Source organism: Mytilus trossulus, chromosome 5, assembly GCF_036588685.1.
Source record: "Mytilus trossulus isolate FHL-02 chromosome 5, PNRI_Mtr1.1.1.hap1, whole genome shotgun sequence".
In the NCBI taxonomy this organism is placed as follows: domain Eukaryota; kingdom Metazoa; phylum Mollusca; class Bivalvia; order Mytilida; family Mytilidae; genus Mytilus; species Mytilus trossulus.
Genome location: NC_086377.1, coordinates 82,522,575 through 82,549,655, shown reverse-complemented (window position 1 = coordinate 82,549,655; position 27,081 = coordinate 82,522,575). Strand labels below are relative to the sequence as shown.

General features: G+C 32.2%; 1 long non-coding RNA gene across 1 annotated transcript in view; it reads right to left on the bottom strand.

Annotated features, from left to right (window-relative positions):
- Positions 1-27,081, bottom strand: part of LOC134719211 (uncharacterized) — a 177,176-nt gene that overhangs the window by 49,393 nt on the left and 100,702 nt on the right. The window lies entirely within an intron of this gene.

The following is a 27,081-nucleotide window of genomic DNA, read 5'->3' as shown; positions in this document are numbered from 1 at the left end:
CGTGGTCAAAGTATAAGTTGAATGCTGAATCATCATAACAGGAAGATGAAGGGTGTGATTATTAACGATTTGAACTTGACATCATCCGTAGGTTACAAGTGGAAACATGATTATCTCTACATCAGCTTGGTTCGACCTTTTTCATTGTATTATTCAATGCTTTCATTTTTGAGTGTAGTATACATTGACTTAATAACGGATGAGGGAGGCTGATAATTTGTACACGTTTTTATTTTAATCTTAAGTAATAACGGTAATCACGCAATGTGATAAACATAACATGTTTCGATGTCTTGAAAAAAGCAAGGGTAGCATATATGTATAATTTTCATTAGTAAATCAGGTTTGCATCTTGTTTATTATGGTTAATGAAATTTAACTATTGGGGCTAGTTGGCATTTGTTTCGTCAGATTTTATGTGTCCTGCCTATTTATGTCTTTACATATAGGTATTAAAACTTTTTTTTTTTGGGGGGGGGACATTAGTTTGACGAGGGGACATTAGTTTGACGAGTGGGTCTTTTTCTTAATTAGATTACACTTTTATGCAGGTGAGGGACGAGTTGACAAATCTTTATTTAAACTATTCTCTATCAGTTCAATGTAGCCAGTTGTCTTCGATTCAATTGTATCGTTCAGACAAGTAAGTTATTTAACGTAACACAATATAATGTAGCCAGTTGTCTTCGATTCAATTGTATCGTACAGACAAGTAAGTTATTTAACGTGACACATTATAATGCAGTTAGTACATTTCATTTCATCATGACCTATTTGGTATTGAACAATTATTTTGGTGAACTGTTAGGTCGTCATAGCTTTATTAACTCGACATTTGACTAAATAAGTGGATTATGACCAATAAACACTTAAAATTTACTGCAAGTATGTTTCTTTTTATATAATTATTCAGAAGGTAGATATAGGAAGATATGGTATGAATGCCAATAAGGCAACTCTCCATCCACGTAACAATTTATAAAAAGAAGGGTTTGTTTTACGTAAGACTCGGAAAGTGTTTGCCCTGAAAAATCTAGGAATCATATAATATTTTCAAAAAATGTCAATAAGGCTTCTTATTAAATCGCTGTTAAATATATCGGATGTTATGTAGAAAGTAAAGTAACGAAAATACCGAACTCCAACGGATATTCACACATCGAAAAGTGATTTATCAAATAGCTAAATCAAAAACTCAAACACAACTTACGAATGGAAAACAACTGTCATAATTCTGATTTGTTTTACAGGAATGTCCTACAGTAATAAATGGTGGATAAAACCTGGTGTAAAGGTCGCGTAATATGTATGACTATAAGGTCCTACTTGTGAAACAAGAAACATTACCAAAGCATATGGGTAATCATTCTTTGGCAATGTTGCTTCTTTAAGTTCTCAACATAATTTGAAAAATGTTTAAAGAAATAGATAACCTTAGTTGTATTTGGCACAACTTTTTGGAATTTTAGATCCTCAATGCTCTTCAACTTCGTACTTGTTTGGCTTTATGAATATTTTGATATGAGCGGCACTGATGAGTCTTATGTAGACGAAACGTGCGTCTGGCGTACTAAATTATAATCCTGGTACCTTTGATAACTATTAAGTGACATGTTTTTTTTTAACATTTAACATTTCAAAATTTTGGGCATGCGTCTTGAAAAAGATACCAACAGGATAGTCAAACTCATAAATCGAAAATAAACTGACAACGCCATTGCTAAAAATGAAAAAGACAAACAGACAAACATTAGTACACATGACACAACAAAGGAAACTAAAGAATAAACAACGCGAACCCCACCAAAAACTAGGGGTGATCTCAGGTGAAAACGTTACGTATATAAAATTGAGGAAACATATCTAAACATAATTTTGATTCATAATGTGTTAACACAATTCTTTGAAAAATGTAGAAATGATATTATAACATACTCAAATAACATATTACTGTTATCCAGATTTACTGTTATAGTGCCGTCAGCGAACGTTACAAATTCAGGCTAAGGCTATTACCGACACTTTATAGACATGATGCTTACCAATTTTGGAACAAGTAACCAGAAAGTTGATTAACTGTTAAGATTTGAAAATATCTCACATGTTTACAACATATAAATGCATCTGAAGATAATCATTACAAAAAAATGTGTTGAGGATTGCAAACGAAACAACTATCCATCAAAGGTCAAGCTGATTTTTTTAGAGTAAGCACACAAATTTAAATAGAGAGAGGGGCATAATGATTTCTGTGATGAAAGTATTACACATGTATGATATACGTTATTAAAGGTACCAGGATTATAATTTAATACGCCAGACACGCGTTTCGTCTACATAAGACTCATCAGTGACGTTCAGATAAAAATAGATCAAAATAGTTAAGCCAAACGAGTACAAACTTGAAGAGCATTGAGGACTCGAAATTTCAAAAAGTTGTTCCAAATACGGCTAAGGTCATCTTTTTTCTGGGATAAGAAAATCCTTAATTTTTCGAAAGATTCAAAGTTTTGTTAACAGGAAATTTATAAAAATGATGCTTACCGATTTTGGAACAAGTAACCAGAAGGTTGAATAACTGTTAAGATTTGAAAATAGCTCACATGTTTACAACATATAAATGCGTCTGAAGATATGCATGTTCAACGAGTATTATGATTTATATAGGGGAATACCAAGTTATTTAGATAACATTTATCAAGTCTTAAACTTCCATTTGATGGTCAATACTATAAGTAAATTCAGAAATTATTGCGTACATTTATTATTGCAATCTGGTCATTTAACACTAAAATTTTATTTTAATTTCTTCATATACAAATTTTCAAAATGCCAGTTTAAAGTGTTGCAATTATAACTCGGTTGCATTTATCTCAATAATAGAAACATCGGAATAAATTCTGAATTTACAGTAACCAAGTCCTGCTTAATGATTAGGATTGTTTATTTCCATTAATTTTGTCAAGTGAACATAATCCAAATTTTTTTTAGTATCCATCAACGTAAAATACACATTCGACTTGATCGGCATAAAATGTGAGTGTCCGAAACTTTAGAGGTTTCAATGTTTAATCCATATATTTGTTCTTTTATGATTCCTAGGTAGTATTTTTCTTTAGTTCTACTTCATTTGTTCAAGTTCGTACTAGGCGCATTTATCACTATCATACGACTGGGTTTTAGACAGTTCAAAGTAAAATAATGAACACGCACGTGCAGATGGTATATGTCAAATCTTTTTCCCAATAACCTAATTCACGGTGGGTAAGGTTGTCCTGCGAGAGAGTGTTCTGTGCTGGTGATTTTGGGTAAACAGTTGGTCATATTTGAAACAATCGTTACAGAATCAATAAAATTGAGCAGATACTTGTATTCAATCTGATTTGCGACTCCCATTTTTACTTTTGTGCATCCATTTGGCTGTTTAATAAGCGTTTTCAAATAATCGTAACTTATATTACATAAAAGGGCAACATCTTCCGTCCAATATCAGATAAACATATATTTAATTAGTTTTATTTATGATATTAAATGCCCTTAAATTGATGATTCTCCACATAATATGATACCTAAAACAGTTTTAAAAGGTTCTTAAGGTTAAGCGACATGTATAACGACAATAAACGTTTAACTGGTTTATTCAGTTAGATATACGAGGCTATATGATCTAACTATTGGTGCCTCTAATTTCTTCCTTTATATATGCACTGTCTCCAATACATTTCGACTGTATTAAAAAACGACCTAGACTTGCTTTTCTAACATTACTGATAAAAAACTTACTAGACTGGAACAAGATGTGATCAATTGCAAGTCAAAGTATGACCTTGAACAACGAGAAAAACCTCAACGAATACTATCTATAAAAATGTAAACGATTAAAAAGTGAAGACCTCGAACTGATTTAAAATACAACTTTGAACAAAAAACAAATATGACAGATAGCAACCATCGACAACAACTGGTTTTGAGTACTCGTGACAGGGCTTAACATGTTTGTTTGCGCTCCATACCCCACCCAATCCCTCCTCCTGTCCTTCTTCATTGGTACAGTGGTGTAACAATACAACATGTAGCACATAAAATGATAACATTAAGACACAAATTATTGATCCACGAGTACTCACAGCCACTGAAAGCTAGTTCAAAGCCACATTTTCAACTAATAGATAAACCATGTTATCTTAGATTAAAATCTCAATCGGTACACATCAAACAAACGCAAAACTTAAGTTCACATTTACATTTTTGGTTTAGCAGAACTTTAAAATTGTGCAGTAAATCCTGTGCTCACAACAGTTTTTGACATAAATATGTATACATCAGACATTATAAAGACATCTGGTAGATACTAGTTAGTGTTTTACAGTTCAATCTATTGATCATAAAGGGATGGAGATTGCAGGGAGTTTAACATAGGAGAACAAGAAATTGATAGTAATTTTTGGCGAAAGACTTTAAACCTTCTTTGCATTAAATTCTGAAAGTTTTCTTGTTGCCTTAAGTGGTATTATCCTCAACAAAATCTGAATAATTTGTTGGAATGCATAAAGGTTTTAAATCAAGTTTTCATGGATCCACCTTTTAGTTCCCACCCCGACGAGCCATGAGAGCTGTCGGTATCCTGTTGCACCTACCGCCCGTAAACTTTCACATTTCCATCATTTTACCCAATTCAAACGTGACAGGATTATTATCCTAGTAACCGGTGTTACCAATTATCGAATATTTTAAGTTAAAAAATTCCACAATACTATATTCATTTTGTGTGTCAATTTGTTTAGACAAAACAAAACTGTAAAGACTTCGAATACAAGAGAGTATTTTTTTTAATGTCATTTTATCTGTCGATTTCTAGATCTATGCATAGTATTTATTTCAAATGACATGGATTTCACACTCTGGTGACCCTGCTACCCTTATATATTCGTATACATATGTAATTAAACAAACTAAAGGCTGATAAATGATGCAAGACCAAGTTTTGGCATCTGATCTGAATTTTCTGAAAAGTGCAAGGTAGATAGAAATTGGCCTGTTGAATATTTTTACTCGGTAAGTTTTGCTCTAACTACTTGAACTTTTGCGATATAAACTAAAAACTCGAATATATTTTTACAGCCAGTGGTCATGTTTGTTGATGAATATTGTTTTTCCTAGATTTACTCATACAAATTCATTTGGTAACATTTGGTCAAGTAATTTCAGAGAAGATTTTTTTAAATTACGGACGCCAAGTCAATAGCTCACACGGCCCCTTGATACAGGTGAGCTTAGAGCGAAACGGGTTGATAACCAGCTGAAATTAAACCAAGTTTTATAAAGTTTGAATATTTGGATTGTTTAAAACTGTTTTTATGGCTTTTCAAAGTTAAATGTAGGTGTATGATTTAAGATTTTTTTAATCTTATATACTTGTTTATACTCAATTGGTAGTATGAAGCTACGAGATATTGTTTTTTTTTTGTTTTTGTTTTTTTTTTTAATTAAAGGCACATTTAACAAAACAGCCGATTTCGGTAGGCTCAAATACTTCTGGATTTTTGAGATGCATACGCATAAATTCAACTGCAAAATACACGAAAAGATAAAATATTAATCTTAAAAAGCATTAATTTGCATCTCTGTCCCCGGCAACAGTATTTTTTGGTGGTGGAGGGGGAGGGGGGGCGGTAGGTCTAAAAATGGGCAATTATATTATCGTAAAGAGACAGTCGAGTACATATTTTACGTTCAAGGCGTGTTTGAGTTGATTGTTTTGACCTGAAAACGTACAATAGTAAAATAATAATAATTTTTTGATATATCTGGCTTTAGATTCGATTTTTAAAATTTATATTAAGGCTACATGTTAATATAATAATACTGAGAATTCACAGTATAAAAAATGAAATAAGTGGGTGAAATGAAATACCTTTGTAACGAGTCATTACTACAGAGAAGGTGTGTTTGAAAAACTATAATTAAAAGCCTCGTATTATTACAAATATCTAACTAAAAGTGTTTTTCTTATTCTGGTATATTTTTTTTTCGTTCACTCATTTTCAATAAAATTTAGGCATATTTTATTTTTATTTTTATTCATGAAATATATTTAAAAATAGAAAAGTGTGACATATCGTTCACTTACTCCCCCTTAATGCTTTATCAAAATTCCTTGACAACAGACTTTACTTATGGATCTTTAAAATGCATAACGTAAAAAATCTTAAATTTTGTGCGTGTTATCTAGGTTATCTAGTCTTCATTCTGAGAAATTCTAGTCTGCCCTTCAATGACACATTTGAATGTTTCTTTACAAAAACTCAATAACTCTAAAATAAAATTTTGAAGCATCACCAAAAAGTATACATATCTTAAGATTAATATTATTAAGAAGTGTGTAAAGTTTTAAGCAATAATCATGAATCGTGTTTGATATTTTACTAGGAGCTAGGATAATAATATCAATACTTGAATTAATTTGATCATGCATCCCTTTATCTGCAAGTTCTCGTCATTTAAACACAAATTCAACTCGGGTAATAAGACAAAATGACCACTTCGGTAATATATACGGTCACAATCGGCCAATCTGCAAGACAACCACTGAGGTTATATTTTTGATAACTATCGGCCAATTACAAAAATTACCGCTTGGTAATATATGTAAGACTCAGATCGACGTCCCGCCTCTAATCAACGCCCGTTCCTTAAATCGACGTCCAAATACGACGTCACGTTCTCAAATTAGTGTCCAATATTTTAGCCCTCTAATCCAATGTGACGTAATGAATCATAAAAACGATGTCCCATCGATTAGGAGACTCTTATCGCGATGTTTAAATTCATTCAATCATTTCTTTTTAAATTTATCTTTGTTTATATTATCTCTATCGTTTTGTCAAAGACAAAGATAATCGAAAGACGTTTAGAGGGCAGTATACAGACTCGAATAATAGAAATAATCAAAACATACAACCAATTGTTGAGAAGTATTATTTTTGTTTTTCAACAACTTTCTGAGTTTTAGATTCAACCAACCTTTTAATAAAGTTGTGATTTCACGGCGACAACTCCATAAAACGGACGTCGATTAAAGAAGCCAAAAATTGGACGACGATTTGAGAACAAAAAAAAAAGACGTCGAATAGAGGAGCATACAATTGGCCGTCGATTTGCAATGTTATTTTATTGTGATGTCAGATTTAGACATCGATTTGAGACCGGACGTCGATTAGAGACCGGACGTCGATCTAAGTCTTATATCTATATACGGTAACACGTTGTCATCTGTAAAACAACCACGTATGTTATATATTAGACAACACCCAAAATGCAAAAAAAAACCAGTCATGCAATATGTAAGATAACATTTGGCTACTCGGTAAATGTATAAGTCAAACTAAGCAAATCTACAAAAATTACAATCGGCCAATCTACACAATAACCACTTTGGTTATAAATAAGATGAGCAGTGGCCAATCTGACAAAATGACCACTTGGGTAATGTAATAGACAACACTCTTTCAATCTTTATAATTACCACTTGGGTAATGTAATAGACAATACTCTGTCAATCTGCAAATTAACCCCTCGGGAAAAAAATCAGATAAACCTCGGCAAATATACCAAAAAATATAACTTAGGTAAAACATTAGATAGCTTTCAACTAATCTACACACAAAAAACCAACACTCGAGCAATAAATAAGGCCGTGTTCACACCAAACGCCGTGTAGAGTAAACATGTTTACAATTAGTTTAGTGTAGTGTACACTGGTTTTACATTACATTTGTTCACATCTATACACCTTGTTTAGCTACCTGTATATAAGATTTGTTCCCACTTGTAAACTATATGTCATTCAAATGTTCATTACGTATAACTTATTTCAAAATTTTTGTAATTTTTTTCTAGCGGTAAGGGAACAACCATTTGACTTCAAAAGGGGGGTGGGGGATGGGAATGGAAATATTCCGATCCCCAATTTGATAAAAAAAATAGTCATACAGATGATTAAAAAATGTATTCTGAATCAAGAGTTTCCCCATACATTATAGTGTTAAATATTGAAAAAAAAGTATTTGATCACCAGCATGGAAAAAAAGAAATAAAAACGTACGCGCGAAAAAAAATCTGACTCAGATAAAAAAAAAGAACCCTCCCCCTTTTTTTAAGTTAAGTGGTTGCTACTTTATGAAAGCCATTTTTATAATTTGCAATAGTTTGAATATACTAGAGATGTCTCGATAACGCATTAGAAAACGTTAGCTGCAACAGCGTGCTTACAGCCGAAAAAAAAGGATAGAGATATTAGGGATCACTACATTTTTATCTTTTCTGTTCGTTTCAAATGGTATTTCTTCTCCAAGGGGTATTTGGTAAAGGAATAGGGTAACGTTTTTTTTTAATTTATTTTACGTGTTATTTAACGGATCTGAGATACTAGACAAACATATCATTTACCGCACACTTTTTTTAGTCATGCATTTATGCGTGAATCTTTTTTTTTAGTAAAGACCAGTGTCGAATATTTCTGTGTACTTCAAGTTGATTCGGTAAGACCTTTTCAAATGAATTAGGCAGCAACTTTTTACTTCATTTTTGGTGGAGAGGGAGGGGGCGTGAGCTTTTGATTTTTTTCAGGACAAATTTTGGTGACAAGTCGAAATCAACTTTAGCATTATATAAAGTGGCAGCTGAGGGTGTTCAACTAACCAAAAAAATTTCATGGCCAAAATCTGGACACATTTTTTTGTTTCCAAAACAAAATCCATAGCTCACCAACCCCACCCCCTTGCCTATATGTTTTATACTCAACTATAATAGCCCCCCCCGCCCCCCCCCCAAACAAAAATCAATTGATTGCTGCCTTATGGTTTCGGCAATGATGCTGCTTTGAGTCTTGATTATGATTAGGGGTTAATAAAGTACGTTAAATTTTTTTAACAAAAAAAATCTGTAAAATTTAGACAACTACTAATTATCAAAAATATCAATTTTACTCCAAAATACTTTCCTCCTTAAATATATACATGATAAAACTAATGTCCTAAATGCCTATTTTTGTGTACACTTAACCTACACAAGGCCTACATTTACTATCGACTGTGTGTAGGTAAAACATGATTTAAACTACATGTAAACATTGAGTTGTATCAATTTGAACGCAATTGTGTTTAGTTTACGTGTGAGTTACACTAACACAACACCGAATTTAGGTCAATGTGAACACGGCCTAAGATAACTATTTGCAAATCTATGGAATGACTACTCATGTTGTATATTTTATAAAACTCGACCAATAACTCGTACATATAGATGATGACACTCGTCCAATCTACAAATGACTACTTGGGTAAATTTTTTTTTAAATAATTGTTCATGTAATAAGTATAATAATGTGGACAATACTATTGATTTTATTAATTTGATCGAGTTAAATATCCCAACATGGCGCAGTAATATGTAGCGATATATCTGACCAGGAAAAAAATGAAGAATATAAGAAATGATGATTGAAAACAATCGCCCAACTGTACCTTTTGCTCTAGAAATTACAATTTTGAAAACATATTTCCATGTAAGTACTACCTGTACACCGTGCATGATAACAAGTACGACTTGAATGTTGACTCATCAAAACAGAAAGATATAGATTGTAAATATAAACCATTTTAACTTGACATCTTTAGATACAAGTAGAAATGTGACATTTTTAACATTCGCTGGGTTTGTCCTTGGTTGTTTCCCCAATGCAGTCTATCATGAGCTATTATGATCTGAATTTTAATTCAAAACAAAATATTTACGGTTTAGACGGCAATTTGTGCAGGTTGGTATATAGGGATAAAATGATAGGAAGACATGACATATGAAAGTATATCAAATATTATAATGCAACATTGTGGGTAACGTTCATTCTGATTGGATAACGTCGCCAATTTTCATGGCATCAATTAACAGTTGATGCTCTCAAAACGTTCGCAAAAGCTCAGACGACGAATGATAGATTTTTAATGTGGGGTTTTACGTTGTTTTACGTTGTTTTCCATTATTTTCGTAAGAATGTAGATAACAACATTGTGTTTTAAGCACCGACGGCATCAATTGGTGATGTGATACTCCACTAACATGTCACCACTAAACTTAATTTGCGACCATAAAATTACCAATTGATGGCGTCGAACTTAAAATACAATACAGCTATCTCCTAATTACCAACACGCAACTGAAACCGGTTGTCAGTAGTAATTCTAGTCAGAACGAGAAATCTTTCATATGCAAGTTTACATCATTATCATCAAATATACAATAGGACAATTAATTCTTATATTAGAGAACATTGCCGTGGACAAAAATAACAACTGTTCACTATGTATATAATTTTTCAAATTAATTTGGTACCGCCTCTTACATCAGTAAATTATATTCCATACATCAGTACACACTTAAAATTATCTACTGTGAAACAGTTTTGTTCATATCAAAAACATTATTGAAATAATAGTATTGTAATTTTTGCTAGTTTGTGACTTCAAGATTTCACTGCAAACACAATTACGATTTGGAGGGGGGACTGTTTTTGCTTCTAATCATCATGATCATGAATTGATAGCGATTTTTTTTGTTTCAACTGAATTCTATATACAAGAGTTCAAGAGAATGCATCAGACACCAGCAAACTGAAAAATCAGGAAAATAAAAAGATTTTGAATCACAGACGAATAAAAGTAATGTTCACCAATTAAACACGACCAGTTTCCCAAACAAAAAGACCACAATTGGGTAATATCTGTGATAAATCAGACTGTATATTTCTGTTATTGTTTTTCATTTAGTTCGACCTTAAAAACATGTATAAACAAGATAAGTACTACGTGGTCAAATCATAAGTTGAATGTTGACTCATCATAACAGGAAGATGAAGGGTGTGATTATTAACGATTTGAACTTGACATCATCCGGAGGTTATAAGTGGAAACATAATTTTATCTACATCAGCGTGGTTCGACCTTTTTCATTGTATTATTCAATGCTTTCAATTTTTAGTGTAGTTTACATTGACTAAATTACGGATGATGGAGGCTGAGAATTTGTATACGTTTTTATTTTAATCTTAAGTAATAACAGTAATCACGCAATGCGATAAACACAACATGTTTCGATATCTTGAAAAAGTAATGTATAAGTTTCATTAGTAAATCCGGTATGGATCTTGTTTATTATGGTTAATAATTTTTAACTTTTGGGGCTAGTTGGAATTTCTTTTGTCAGATTTTATTTTTTCCTGCGTGCTTTATGTCTTTACATACAGGTATAAAACTAATGTTTGATGGTCTTTTTCTTAATTAGATTAAACTTTTATACATGTAAGGGACGAGTTGACATATCCTTATTTAGCAGCAGTAGATAAACTATTCTCCATCAGTTCAGTTGGGCGATTTTTCAATGTAACCAGTTGTCTTCGATTCAATTGTATCGTACAGACAAGTAAGTTATTTAACGTGACACAGTATGATGCAGTTAGTACATTTCATTTTATCATGACATATTTGGTAATGAACAGTTATTTTGGTGATCAGTTAGGCGGACATAGCTTTATTAACTCGACATGTGACTAAATAAATGGATTATGACCAATAAACACTTAAAATTTACTGCAAGCATGTTTTTTTTTATATAATTATTCAGCAGGTAGATATAGGAAGATATGGTATGAGACAACTCTCCATCCAAGTAACAATTTATAAAAAGAAGGGTTTGTTTTTACTTAAGACTCTGAAAGTGTTTGAAATAAGCATTCAACGTGTGTATGCTCTGATAAATCTAGGAATTATATAATATTTTCAAAAAAATGTCAATAAGGCTACTTTTTCAATCGTTCTTAAAAAAAAATCGGATGTTATGTAGAAAGTAAAGTAACGAAAATACCGAACTCCAACGCATATTCACAAATCGAAAAGTGATTTATGAAATAGTAAAATGAAAACTCAAACTCAACTTACGAATGGAAAACAACTGTCATAATCCTGATTGTTTTACAGTAATTTCCTACTGTAGAAAATGGTGGATAAAACCTGGTTTATAGGTAGCGTAATATGGATGACAATAAGGTTCTACTTGTGGAACAAGAAACATTACCAAAGCATTATGGGTAATCATTCTTAGGCAATGTTGTTTCTTTACGCTATCAACATAATTTGAAAAATGTTCAAAGAAATGTTTAAGTGACATGGTTTTTTTTAACATTTAACAACATTTTAAGATTTTGTGCATGCATCTTGGAAACGTTACGTATTTAAACATATATAAACATCATTTAGTTTCATAATGTGTTAACACAATTCTTTGAAATATGTAGAAATGATGTAACAATATACTCAAATAAAATATTGCTGTAATCCAGATTAACTGTTATAGTACCGACACTTTATAGACATGATGTTAACCGATTTTGGAACAAATGACCAGAAGTTTGATTAACTGTTAAGATCTGAAAACATCTCAAATTTACAACATATAAATGCGTCTGAAGATGATCAATACAAAATAAATGAGATGTGTTGAGGATTGCAAACAAAACAACTATCCTCCAAAGGTCAAGCTGATTTTTTTTGGGTAAGCAAACACAATTTAAAAGAGAGAGGGGCATACTGATTTATGTGGTGAAAAGTATTATGGTATGCATGTCAAATGAGTATTATGATTTATATAGAAGGAGTATCAGGTTATTTATATAACATTTATCAACTTTTAAACTTCAATGTTTATGGTCAATACTATAAGGTCCTGTGTAACCTTTCGTTATTAAAGCTTGGAATACTGTAAATTCAGAAATTATTGCGTAGACAAAATGACCACTTGCCCGAATGGGTTATGTAATAGATAACTCCCTCTCAATCTCAATAATTACCACTTGGGTAATGTAATAGATAATACTCTACAATCTACAAATTAACCCCTCGGGAAATAAAAAAAAAATATTACTTAGGTAATACATTAGATAACATTCAACCAATTAGTCCGAGATTACTCTGACGTCCGACGGCTGTTTTACCAGACAAGCTGGGGCCGTGGGACGTCAGAGCTTGTCCCATATCAAAAAGTGGATATTTGCCCACCCAAAATCGATGCGCTACTTTGTCACTTCTGGAGTCGACTGGGGGCCTTGGAATTTTATAAATCGGGCATCAATCTCTTCATATTTCATTTATCTCTTCTTTTAAGTAAGTTTCACCTACCTGCCAACCTTTATTTTTCTATATTTTAACAGTTTTCATAGTGACCCCTCCATTTCAACCTTTTCACTTTCCCTTTCAAATATGGACGTCAAGTTACGAGAGAGTTCGTGGCCTCGAGACTCAAATATGCAAATATTTATATTATTTTACCTCCTTCATAGGAGATCGATGTTTAACATCTAGAAGCAACCACGTGTTTTCACCTCCTTTAGAGGAAATCGGTAATCAGCATTTAGTTCCGACCACGATAACAATCGGAAGCTCTCGGATCTTTAGGTAATTGCATCGTAAATGAAAGAGGTGTTACATTATGGTCATTTGCACTGTTTTCTCGTGGTCACGTGATAATATTTGAAAATGATAGTGAAAATGCTGAAATGGAGGAGTCACTATGAAAACTTTTAAAATATAGAAAAATAAAGGTTGGCAGGTAGGTGAAACTTACATAAATAAAGAGATAAATGAAAAATGAAGAGATTGATGCCCGATTTATAAAATTCCAAGGCCCCCAGTCGGCTCCAGAAGCGACAAACTAGCGCATCTATTTTGGGTGGGCAAATATCCACTTTTTGATATGGGACAAGCTCTGACGTCCCACGGCCCCAGCTTGTCTGGCAAAACAGCCGTCGGACGTCAGAGTAATTTCGGACTATCAACCAATCTACACAAAAAACAACAACCCTCGAGCAATATATAAGATAACTCTTTGCAAACCTTTGGAATGACTATTCATAATGTATGTTTTATAAATATCGACCAATAACTTGGACATATAGATGATGACACTCGCACATATAGATGAGGACACTCGGACATATAGATGAGGACACTCGGCAAATCTACAAATGACTATTCGGGTAATTTATAAGTATATTTTCATAAATTCTGTCATATTACATTAAGGTTTTAAATATAAGCAGCATAAGTACTCCGTGATAACATTATAAGTTGAATGTTGACTCATCATAACAGGAAGACATAAGTTGTAAATATAGAGATTTACACTTGACATCATCCGTAGTTTTTAAGTAGACACGTTATATTCTATACATTAGCTAATTTTAACCTTATATATTGTACTTTTCAATTATCATCTTATGAGTGTAGTAAATATTTAGTATATTAAGGGGTAATATGAAAATATAAAAGTTATCACCATATGCTACATCTATAAACACAACTTGTTTCGAAAACTTATCAAACAAGAGAATTGAATCAAATAATTTCATTTGTTAAAGGAATGTTAACGCCATTCGTGTACACGTATTTAAATTCTTTACTGTTAACAACATTATTTCAGTTCTGTTTTTGTTTTTTCTTGCTTCAGTATAATATTTTTTTATTATATATAGAAAGATGTGGTATGAGTGCCAATGAGACAACTCTCCATCCAAGTAATAATGTTTAAAAGTAAATCACTATAGGTCAAGATACGGTCTTCAACACGGAGCCTTTGCTCACACCGAATAGCAAGCTATAAAGGGCCCATACATTACAAGTGTAAAACCATTCCAACGGGAAAATCGACGGTTTAATCTTTATACAAACGAGAAACGAGAAACACGTATGAACTACACAAACAGACGACAACTACTGTACATCAGATTCCTGACATAGGACAGGTGCAAACATTTGCAGCGGGAATAAACGTTTTAATGGTACCAAACCTTCTCCCTTTTCTGAAACAAAAATATAGCATCGCAACATAGAAAAGACACACTATAACAAATCAATTGACTGTTAAACAGAATATATCCTTTGTTGTCCTCTCTCTGTTGTTTTCAAAAATCTTTGTTCTTCTATTACATGTTGTCTGGTGTCATTGAGACAGACAACATATTCAATCGATGGATTTTATTATATGTTGTCTGGTGTCATTGAGACAGACAACATACTTAATCAATGGATTTTATTATATGTTGTCTGGTGTCATTGAGACAAACAGCATATTCAATTGATGGGTGATATTGTATGTTGTCTGACGTCATTGAGACAACCATGATAATCAATCAGTGTATTTTATTTTATGCTGTCCGGTGTCAATAGGAGGGACAACATAATCAATAGGTGGTTATTATCTGGTGTCATTGGGACATACATGATAAGCAATCGTTTGATTATATTGTATGTTGCCTGGTGTCATTGAGACAGACATGATTATCAATCGTTTGATTAAATTGTATGTTGCCTGGTGCCATTGACACAACCATGATAATCAATCGTTTGATTATATTGTATGTTACCTGGTGTCATTGAGACACAGATGATCATTAATCGTTTGATTATATTATATGTTGCCTGGTGTCATTGAGACACAGATGATAAGCAATCGTTTGATTATATTGTATGTTGCCTGGTGTCATTGATATCAAAGTAAGATAGGTGGAATGATTGCAAATGAAAAAATCATCCTCAAAATGTCGATTGAAATTTATGTAAGCAATTGTAGACAAACGCATGGCCTTCAACAACAAGAAAACCCCATACTTTATACACGGCTATAAAAGGTATCGACATGAAACATAAACAAACTGTCTTAATCTATAACAAAACAATTTTTACGAAAAGCAATTGTAACAGACATGAACTGGCTACAACCACTGAACTACATGCTTCTGACTAAGGACGTGGTCACCAACAATGTGGCGGGGTAAATCGTGTAAAAGACGTCAACCATCTATCTAACCTGACATAGTCTTGAAACAGTAAAACGTAAAAAATAAATTATTGAATGTTTACTTTTTTTAAATAATTGTTCATGTAATAAGTATAATAATGTGGACAATACTATTGAATTTATTAATTTGATCGAGTTAAATATTAAACATCCCAACATGGCGCATCAACACGCAGTAATATGTAGCTATATATCTGACCAGGAAAAAAAATGAAGAATATAAGAAATGGTGATTGAAAACAATCGGCCAACTGTACCTTTTGCTCTAGAAATTACAATTTTGAAAACATATTTTCATGTAAGTACTTCATGTACACCGTGATAACAAGTACGACTTGAATGTTGACTCATCACACCAGAAAGATATAGATTGTAAATATAATGTGTTTTAAGCGCCGACGGCATCAATTGGTGATTTGATACTCCACTAACATGTCACCAGTTAACTTAATTTGCGACCATAAAATCATCAATTGATGCCGTCGAACTTAAAATACAATACAGCTATTACGGGGCGCCGAATGGGACTCTTGTGGTTTTGTACAAAATTCAATTTTGTCATAACAAAATCATTTTTGTCTTACAAAACTATGTGCTACAGACTTGTTTTGTGAGAACTTCAATTTTGTGATGACAAAATTCATTTGTGTAGACAAAATTCATTTTTGTCATGACAAAATTAATTTTTGTAGACAAAATTCATATTTGTCATGACAAAAGTCAATTTTGTCTAAAAGGAATGCAAATATAAACATATTTGCATACAAAATTGACTTTTGTTACCTGATATGGAAATTAAATCACAAAAGTCAATTGTATGAGGTAAGATTCAATTTTGTGAGACAAAATTAACTTTTGTGAGACAAAATTGCCTTTTGTGAGACAAAATTGACTTTTGTGAGACAAAATTCAATTTTGTCAATTTTGTTGAGACAAACGTCAATTTTGTTTATTTTGTTGAGACAAAAGTCAATTTTGTCAATTTTGTTGAGACAAAAATTAATTTTGTCAATTTTGTTGAGACAAAAGTGAATTTTGTTAATTTTGTTGAGACAAAAGTCAATTTTGTCAATTTTGTTGAGACAAAAGTCAATTTTGTGACGACAAAATTCATTTTTGTGACGACAAAATTCAATTTTGTAACAAGAAAATTCAATTTTGTAACAACAAAATTGACTTTTATGAGACAAAGTTGACTTTCGTGAGACAAAATTGACTTTCGTGAGACAAAAATCAATTTTGTTGAGACAAAATTCAATTTTGTCAATTTTGTTGAGACAAAATTCAATTTTGTCAATTTTGTTGAGACAAAAGTGAATTTTGTCAATTTTGTTGAGACAAAAGTCAATTTTGTGACGACAAAATTCATTTTTGTGACGACAAAATTCATTTTTGTGACGACAAAATTCAATTTTGTAACAAGAAAATTCAATTTTGTAACAACAAAATTGACTTTTATGAGACAAAATTGACTTTCGTGAGACAAAATTGACTTTCGTGAGACAAAAATCAATTTTGTTGAGACAAAATTCAATTTTGTCAATTTTGTTGAAACAAAATTCAATTTTGTCAATTTGGTTGAGACAATAGTCAATTTTGTCTCACATTGGTCAATTTTGTCTCACAAAAGTTAATTTTGTTGAGACAAAAGTCAATTTTGTCAATTTTGTGTAACAAAAGTCAATTTTGTGTAACAAAAGTCAATTTTGTGTAACAAAACTCAACAAAAGTCAATTTTGTGTAACAAAACTCAACAAAAGTCAATTTTGTGTAACAAGAGTCAATTTTGTGAAACAAAAGTCGATTTTGTATGCAAATTAGTTGACAGAAACCAAACTAAACTAAATTGAATACAAAATTCACTTTTGTCGCCCAATTTTCAAATTAGGTAACAAAAGTCAAGTCTGTGTAACAAAAATGAATTTAGTCATGACAAAAGTGACTTTTGTCCGCTGATAGATAATTTTGTAGGACAAAATTTTAAATTAGTAGTTTAAAATGAAAGAATTTATTAAAAAAACATATTATTTAAATTCAGATTGGCATCTTTAATTCTTTTTATAACATTTTCAAATCAACTTGGATTTTCTTCAAACTAAGCAGCTATATTAGATACGTATTAAGCTTACTGAATACTAGGTCATTTTGTTTTTTGTTGTATTGCTGTCAAATTTAAGAATTTAATTAATCTTGGTAAAAAAAGATAGGATTTGCAATTCGGACAAAAAAGAGATAGTACACCGTAGTACACTTTAATTTTTTTAATTACTTTTTCCAATCAACTTGGATTTTCATCAAACTAAGCAGCTATCTTAGATATATATTAAGCTTACTGAATCCCAGGTCATTTTGTTTTTGCTGTATTGCTGTACAGATTAAGAATTATATTAATCTTGGTAAAAAAAAAAGCTAGGATTTGCAATTCGGACAACATAGAGACAGTACACTTAAATGTTTTTAATTACTTTTTCAAATCAACTTGGATTTTCATCAAACTATGCAGCTAATCAAAAAACCAAATAAACTTGAATTTTGTAAGATCAATATTTAATTTAGTCAGATGGGCTAATTAACACCAGTCAAAATAAATTTGCAGGTCAAGACTAGTGGAGACAGGTCGAGCCTTGGTCAAGACCATTTCAGACTACACCAAGATCATCAAGTACTGAATCAGACTAATTAAGTAAAGTCGAGACAATGTCGAGACTAGTCGAGTAAAATGTGTTCTCGATTTTACCGCTCGAGCACAAAAAATGGTCAATTCAGACTCTGAACAGTTTGAAGTGATTGTATGTTGTCTGGTGTCATTGAGAGCGACAACATAATTAAAAGGTTGATTCTAGGATATGTTGCCTGGTGTCGTTGAGACAGATATAATAATAACATCGTTGGATTAAATTGTATGTTGTCTGGTTTCTTTGAGACGGACATGATAATCAATAATTTGATTATATTTTATGTTTTTTTGTTTCTTTGACAGAGACATGATACTCAATAGTTTGATCCAGAAGCACCGAATCAGCGGATCCTTTTTAAACGGGAAAATATCCACTTTTTGATATGGGATGAGCTCTGACGTCCCACGGCTCCAAATTGTCTGACGAAACAGCTGTTGGATGTCAGAGTAATCTTGGACTAGTTTAATAAGTGATTATTCGAAACTTTTTATATCAAATGATGTAATATAGTTCTAAACTTAAAAACCTTTACTTTTCGCCATTTCTCTAAGAACATAACATATGTTCCTTCATCAAAGAGCAAATTATTCTGACTCTTGGTAAGTAAGTTGTATCATAGGTTCGATGGTCTAGGTTTAGAATAGCATCTCATTTTGCAAAAATGATTCACAGCCAGCTTGCCTTGTTTTATCTAAAAATGTTACCGAACAACAATGTTTTAGTCTCATTTTAATTGATCAGTTAGTTGATAAACAAATATACAAGGTCCATGATAAAATGGAAATTCTATCAAAATTTTTAAAATAAATTAAAATGACACATCTACATTTTACGGAATATGTTCACTGTTTATCAAATATAACATACATAGCTAACTAGTATTTCGACACTGTCTGTAGCTAAGTAGTATTTCGACACTGTCTGTCAAATGTTATCACGAAGTAAAGTGTACAAGAATAATTTATTCCGGTTATTAAAAACAAACGTTATAAGAATGCAAGACTATGTACCTCTTTGCGTTGAAACACAGTTACTTTTCAAAGGCTACATAACAGAAGAAAACATATAATAGTATATCTTTTCTAGAAACATAAAGAAAAAACAATATAACTTACCTTCTTAAGTTTTTATATCTACATCACATTAATTTAAAATATTTTCATCGCCTTTTAAACATCATAACTTAAATTAAATAGAAGAGCAGGAAGCAAACAGTTATTCAAAACGAGGCAATGATGAACAGCTCTTCCATCAATTGAACATACATGTACTACACAAATCATTTATGTGTAATAAAAAATCGTCACTGTAATTATCATAATAAATATTGACTAAAAATGACAAAATGAATATTAAAATTCAAAGAAGGTTTGCAAACACATTTTTGTTCAAATAAATGAAAATAATAAAAAATAATTATATTAATGACATGAGTCCAATGCCCGTTTCTAAATGGCATCATAAACACCCAAACGGAAAGATGGACTAGTCAATCTTCTTGTAATAACTAAGGAGTCAAAACACCCGTTTCAAGAGACACACTACTATTGATAAAACATTTGGATAACACACCAGTGAACGATACGTACAACAAGGGATTGTCAGAAGAATTAAAGTATTTATATAATGGATGGTCTAGTTCACGTATCGTTATCAATATAATGGAATTTGATGTGACTGTTATACATGTCAGAGGTCTAGCTAGCTATGCAACCAGGTTCAATCCACAATTATTACATAAGAAAATGCCTGTACCAAGTTAGGAATATGACAGTTGTTCTGCAACCGTTTGATATTTTTGAGCTTTTGATTTTGCCATTTGATTAGGGACTTTCCTTTTTGAATTTTTCTCGGAGTTCAGTATTTTGTGATATTACTTTTTTCTAGTAAATGTCCGAATTCGAATATACAGCCTGAATTATTGTGTAATTATCTATGTCGTAGACTGATATACTAGTAACAAATAAAATGATTGTTGCTAGTGGATAACACCCGACTTAAAATAATCTTTAAACAAATTTTATTTATCTACTCCTTGTGTGTAATAATACTTGTAGTTCGAACCCAAATTAATGAATTCCTTTATGTAAATTTTTCGATAATTCCGACATGAAAATGAACATTGGTTATTCAACTGTTTTCTGTTTATTTTTTTCAATTTTAAAGTTCCACTTATGGATTGGGCTTTTAATTATTATTCTTAAAGTCACTTAGATATTAAGATATAAATTGTTTCAGTGATTGGTGAATATTTATTTCTTAATTTTCAGTGGCAAATATTAAGGGTGAGGATTTGACTGTTCAAGACAACCTATAAACTAAATAGAAACATGATACATCTTGGTATCAAATTATTATATTATATAACAATGGCAGATCGACGAACATGACTATAATATAAAGATATTTATCTATATATTTCAAAATACATGAGGTAATTTGAAAATGAAGAAACATAAAGAACATAAGAAAATGGGAGTTTGTTATACACATTTTTATTTTAAATCTTAACTTATTGTACATGTATATAAGCTTGAACTCTCAGACAGATCCACACATGTTGAGGGGAATCAAAACATTCAAGTGAGTCAAATAAAGTTGTTGAAAAAAGTCAATTTGCCTGGTTGATGTAAGAATCCTTAACTATAGCTTTGATTTATCGATCAATTCTAGATTTAGCATTCTGTTTGTTCAAGTGAGCCCTATGATCTAATAATTCCATAAAGAGTATGTAGTTGTCTTCATTATGTGACGATAAGAAGAACACATTCTTCACAATCTAAATAATAATCTAATCAGATAAAGCAAACACACGTCTGCATAATAGTCAGGTCGATTTGTGAAACAATTGTTCAGAAGGTGGTAAAAGCATCAAACTTTGCAGAGTTTTAGTTTAAGTCATGATAAACATTTATAGCTATGGACCCATTTCTAAAAATCAAAATGGCGTCTATGGGAGGCCATTTTAAAATGGATACCTGAAATTTTCTTTACCGATTGTTATAAAACTCGGTATATTTATCACTTATGATAAGGAATATTATCTGAGGACATCGTGTATTGAAATACTGGTGACCATTTTGAAGGGAGCCTATTTTGAAAACACAAATTTTAAATATTTTTTTTTTTTGCTGTTGTATTTTATTTTATCATTTGCATTTAAACTAATGAACTGATATATATTTAAATTTATATCACCACATCATTTTTATAGGACTGTTGCTATTTGTATTTGGTATTCACCATGTGGTCAAATAAGCACTAATGGACATATTAAAGAAATGAACCCAGGACAAATACCAGTCATAGCATGTGATCAACTCATTATGCCCTTGCTAAAACATCCACTTGACTATTGCATGAAAGAGATGATTTCAGCTTTCCAATTGTGAACTCTCCATTTCTAAGTAGCAACATTCAACCAGCACTTGCATGCAGGGTATATATCTCCCAATTAATACGATATTCCCGTGCTTGCATTTCCTATCATGATTTTCTTGATATACGGTTGCTGCTCACAGGGAAGCTTAAAAATGAAGAGTTCCAAATTGTGAAGTTGAAATCATCCCTTCGTAAGTTTTACGGACGCCATCACGAGTGGGTTGACCGTTATGGAATAACCGTTTCACACATGATATCGGACATGTTCTTTACGTCGTAACTACGATCCCCTATCATTTCATGAATGTGACCTATCGAATTAGACTATTTACCGGATTTGTTATCACATAAGCAACACGACGGGTGCCACATGTGGAGTAGGATCTGCTTACCCTTCCGGAGCACCTGAGATCACCCCTAGTTTTTTGGTGATGTTCGTGTTGTTTATTCTTAAGTTTTCTGTTCTGTGATGTGTGCTGTTGTTTTTTTGTCTTTTTTATTTTTACCCATGGCGTTGTCAGTTTGTTTTAGATTTAGAGTTTGACTGTCCCTTTGGTATCTTTCGTCAGTCTTTCGATTGAATATTGACCTGAAAGAAACGGGGAAATCATATTGTAATAATGTTTGGTGGTCTACATTTTGAGATTGGTGCTTTGAGAACAATAAGAGATTAGCTACAAAATAGTGGATGGCTAAATGCTTTGAGCCAGTCAAACGTTGCATCTGCTGGAACAGCAGAATCATTCCTCAAAGCATCCAATGTGACCCGATCTCGACATGCCCATCAAGTGACTGCTTGTTCCTTACATATTCTTATGCATATGGCCTACATACAATATTTATCGAACATATAGGGATTGATAAGTACCATGAGTACGTGAGGGAACATGAGAGAACGTGCGAGAACGACAAGAGGACAACACCACTTTCCGATCCAATTAAACAAAACACATTACACCTTTTAAGTCGCCAGCAATTGAGAAGTGAATCAAAGGAAAAAAGACAAATAAGTTCCCTTAAGCAGATTTGCTCTCTATTTTCCCAGCTGTATGTGTCTTGCCAAGCTCGTGATAGTGATCTTTATGAGTTTTTTCGTCACGAAAACCAAGCTTATCCACCTTCACTGTCTAATGCCAGTTTGGTCAGTTGAGACTTGGTTCAAAGTCTGATTTGTTCGTGTCATTAGAGAACATGTGCGTAATTGTTATTGCGATTCCTGACGTAGATGCCATTATTTTATACGGAGTTGTTATTGTTAACATACTGAAGCCTAGATTTTATACGGAGTTGTTATTGTTAACATACTGAAACCTAGATTTTGTAAAACCTTTGAGGATAACTCTAAGCAAGTTTTCCTTCCTCGTATAAATAATTACTTGAAGTCATGCAGTCGGATAGATGTGATATGGGATGAATACCGTCATGACAGCTTGAAGGCATCAACGCGTGGTAAAAGTGGAAAAGGTATTAGAAGACGTGTGCAGGTAGACTATACTATTCCTGGTAATTGGGAGTCATTTATCTAAGAATTGACGACAACAAGACAGAGTTATTTGCCTATCTAGCGGAACAGCTTGTTATGCTTACTCCAAGTGTTCAGACGACAGTAGTTTCAACAAAGGGAAGCGAAATTGTTTGCAACATACCAGATAAATATAACGGCAACCTATCACCGTGTAATAATGAAGAGGTGATTAAAAGTGGAATGCAGAAACAATTGATTAGAACCTTTGACACCGACATTGTTGTAATTTCAGTATCAGCAGTGCACAAGTTGGAGTTGGAAAACACTTCAGGTACATCCCTGTTCATGAACTTGCTCTATTTATGAGTCTTTTTAAGTCCAATGCACTACTATTCTTCCACGCATTTAATGGTTGTGACAAAGTTTCATCGTTTTCGAATCGTGGAAAGAAAACTGCATGAGACACATGTTTATCCTTTGATGCAGTGAATGAAGATTCCAAACTATTAAGTGATAAACCTATTATAAATGAAGACTGTGTTAATGAAGCTGCTTTAAACATTGAGCGTCTTGTAGTCTTAATGTATGACAGGACCAGCGAGTGCTTGGGTATAGATGCTGCAAGAAGAGAGTTCTTCACGAGAAAAGGACGATCCATTGAAAACATTCCTCCAAACTCTGCCGCATTACACCAACACATAAAGAGAGCTGCTTACCAAGCAGGATTTTGATGGGGACAAGCTCTTGTTAAACTCCTAGAAACACCATCACCTTCCATCTGGGGTTGGACGCGGAACAAAGAAGGGCTGTTGGAACTATTTTGTTAATCGCTACAACAAACGTCAGAGTCTTGTGATGATCTTATAACATGTGAATGTAAAAGTGAAAACGGTTGCAGAGGACGATGTAAATGTGTAAAGGCATCATTAAGTTGTACTGATCTGTGTAAATGTGCAGGACAATGTGATAGGGATTAATAGACAGTGACCGTTATTGTATCATTTGACAAAACTTGCACTACTCATTTATTTCCTGATTTTTATGATGTCGTTGAGTGCAGTTGATTTCGTTATGACATTCATTATTTTATGATATGATACTAATTATGCCTATAATGCCAATGGAGGTTTTTTGAAAGTTTTTTTTTTTCAGATAAACAATAATATAAACCAAATGTTTATTTTCATCGGTTTCAATGTTGAAGGTAGACCTATTTTGGCTTAAAAAAATCAAATTGGACACATTTCAATAGGCGTATAACTAGTTTCTATCAACACAAAGTTGTTCTACTCAAATACGTATTATCACTTTATTAACCAATTTTCAAGACAATAACTTGAGAAATAAAATTTTCATGAATTTTTTAAGTATCTTTTCAAATCCAACGACCGCCATTTTAAAATTGCCGCTTCTCTCAAATTTCAATTTTCCAGAGTGGGTCCATATCTGAAAATGTGTCCAGTACCTATACTTCTACTATGCAAAAGTTCATGCTTTTACCACAATCTGAGCAATTTTGCTTAAAATCTGCACAAATAGAATGGACTATAATATCAATAACAACTGATAAAATTATTACAAACAGATGTCTTACTATGAATGTCATGTTAATTGAAAGGGGAATTAGTCAATGTTTTGATGTTTTGAAATTGTTCGTTATACAAATGTTCGTCGTTGAGAATACGTGATTGCATTAGGTAGTCCGCTAAAGTTTCGACATGAGTTTCAGCTATTTATTTGACGAAATTCTTGGTCAGCTTATTTTGATCGCGTGCATCCATGTAGAAAGTTTGTGTTGAAGTGAATGTTTTTATAATTTCTTATTACATAGTTATAAAATATTATTAGTGTTACAAAATTCAATGAACCTAAGAGTTGTTTAATAACACCAATATTCATTTTCTTTACAAAATCATGAAAAATAAAATGTGTTCCTCTGTCTACCTTAATTTAACAAATGTATCTAAATGAAGTTTAAGAAATCTTAAAAGGGTCGTAAAGGGATAAATTACAGAATACTTTGACTAACATTGTTCAACAACAGCTAGATCAATGTAATACAAACTGGACCCGAATAGAAGAAATACAAACACACAACATGTTTGCTATCTTCTTAAATCTGTACCATTTATGAATATTTAAAGCGATGTGTAACATATAATGAGGAAAGACAGAATTATGTCTGGTTGTGTATAGTGGAAATTAACGCTCTGGGATAAAAGGGATACATAAGAGATATTTAATTAGAATTTAAAAAAACAGCATTAAAAGGTTATTTTGCAAAATAGTGTCATGATTTAATTTTCAAATAGTTTTAAATCCTTTAAAGAAATAGTAATTATAAAAACTTAAGAGTGATTTATTGATACGTAAAGGGTATTTTGCAAACAAAAGTCAATTTCAAGTCTTATTAAGTGCCAAATGTCAATCTGTAGATGATTATTTGAAACGTGAAAACTGCTTTGCATGCCGAGTTGAGCACATTGAAAGTTGTATTCAAAGTCTCCTATTTGTGTTGCTGGTTTAAAAAAAAATAAAACATTATACGCATCAAGTTTTTTATTATGAACAGCTGAATTTAAATGAGTACACATTTTTGTTATCAGTAAATTAAAATCTTACTTAATAGTTTTAAATTTTTTTAGACATATATAACGATACTACAGTCTGTCGATACCTTTATTTTGGCATTGCACAAGTTAATGCGTTTCTCTGACTGTTTATGACTTCTTATACAACATCAATTGGATGTCAGATTTGTTCTGATGTGTATGTTACTTAAGAAATAATTAATGGGGCTTGAATATATCGTGATTTTACCACGGGTTGTCCCTTTATGACAAATATTTTACCTTGATCGATAGCAAGGGGTAAAATATCGGCATAAAGGGACAACCCTCGGTAAAATCAAGATATATTCAAGCCCCCATGAATTATTTTGATTCCAATAGGACAAATACGCACTAGTAACCCGAAATTAGCTTGAACGGACAAAAACGTGTTAACGCTATTTAAATGAGATTGATCATTATTTGATAAAGATTGACAAAATTTAAAAATTATATTTAATTCATTTCAATTCAAATCAATTCATTTTAACGCCCGTTAAATAGATTTCTCTGCGGTAAATCAATTGAAATCAAGTTGGTGGTTAGTTGCGTCAAACTAATAGGCCACGCCCCTGTTAAGCTATTTCAAACATGCATTAATTCATTTTAAACATGTATGAGACCCGGGCTTTTTACAGGTAAATCACTCAAGCAAAACGACCTCGTATCTATATATCGTTTTGTGTTTCAAACTTTAAATGGGTAGTCTTAGTAAAGTCACATTCTCCACAATTTAATTTAAACAAACGAATGAATAAAATATATATGCACACGCGGTTTAAAAATGCAAAACTTGTGAATCTGTTGAAAATAAAATAGTTAGATGTATAACATGGTATTAATTGGCTCAAATGCACTTGATCTTTAGTTTAAACATATTCATTTATAGTGGATTGGGAAACAAGTTTTGCAACTTATATTAATCCCTTTCCACTTTAAGGGTGTGAGTGCTGCCTTGTAGCGGCATTAACCTACTCTTTTTCGAAATCTAAAAGGGTTTCTTTAACGTGCAAGAGATATGGCTCTCTCTTAACACGGGGCACTA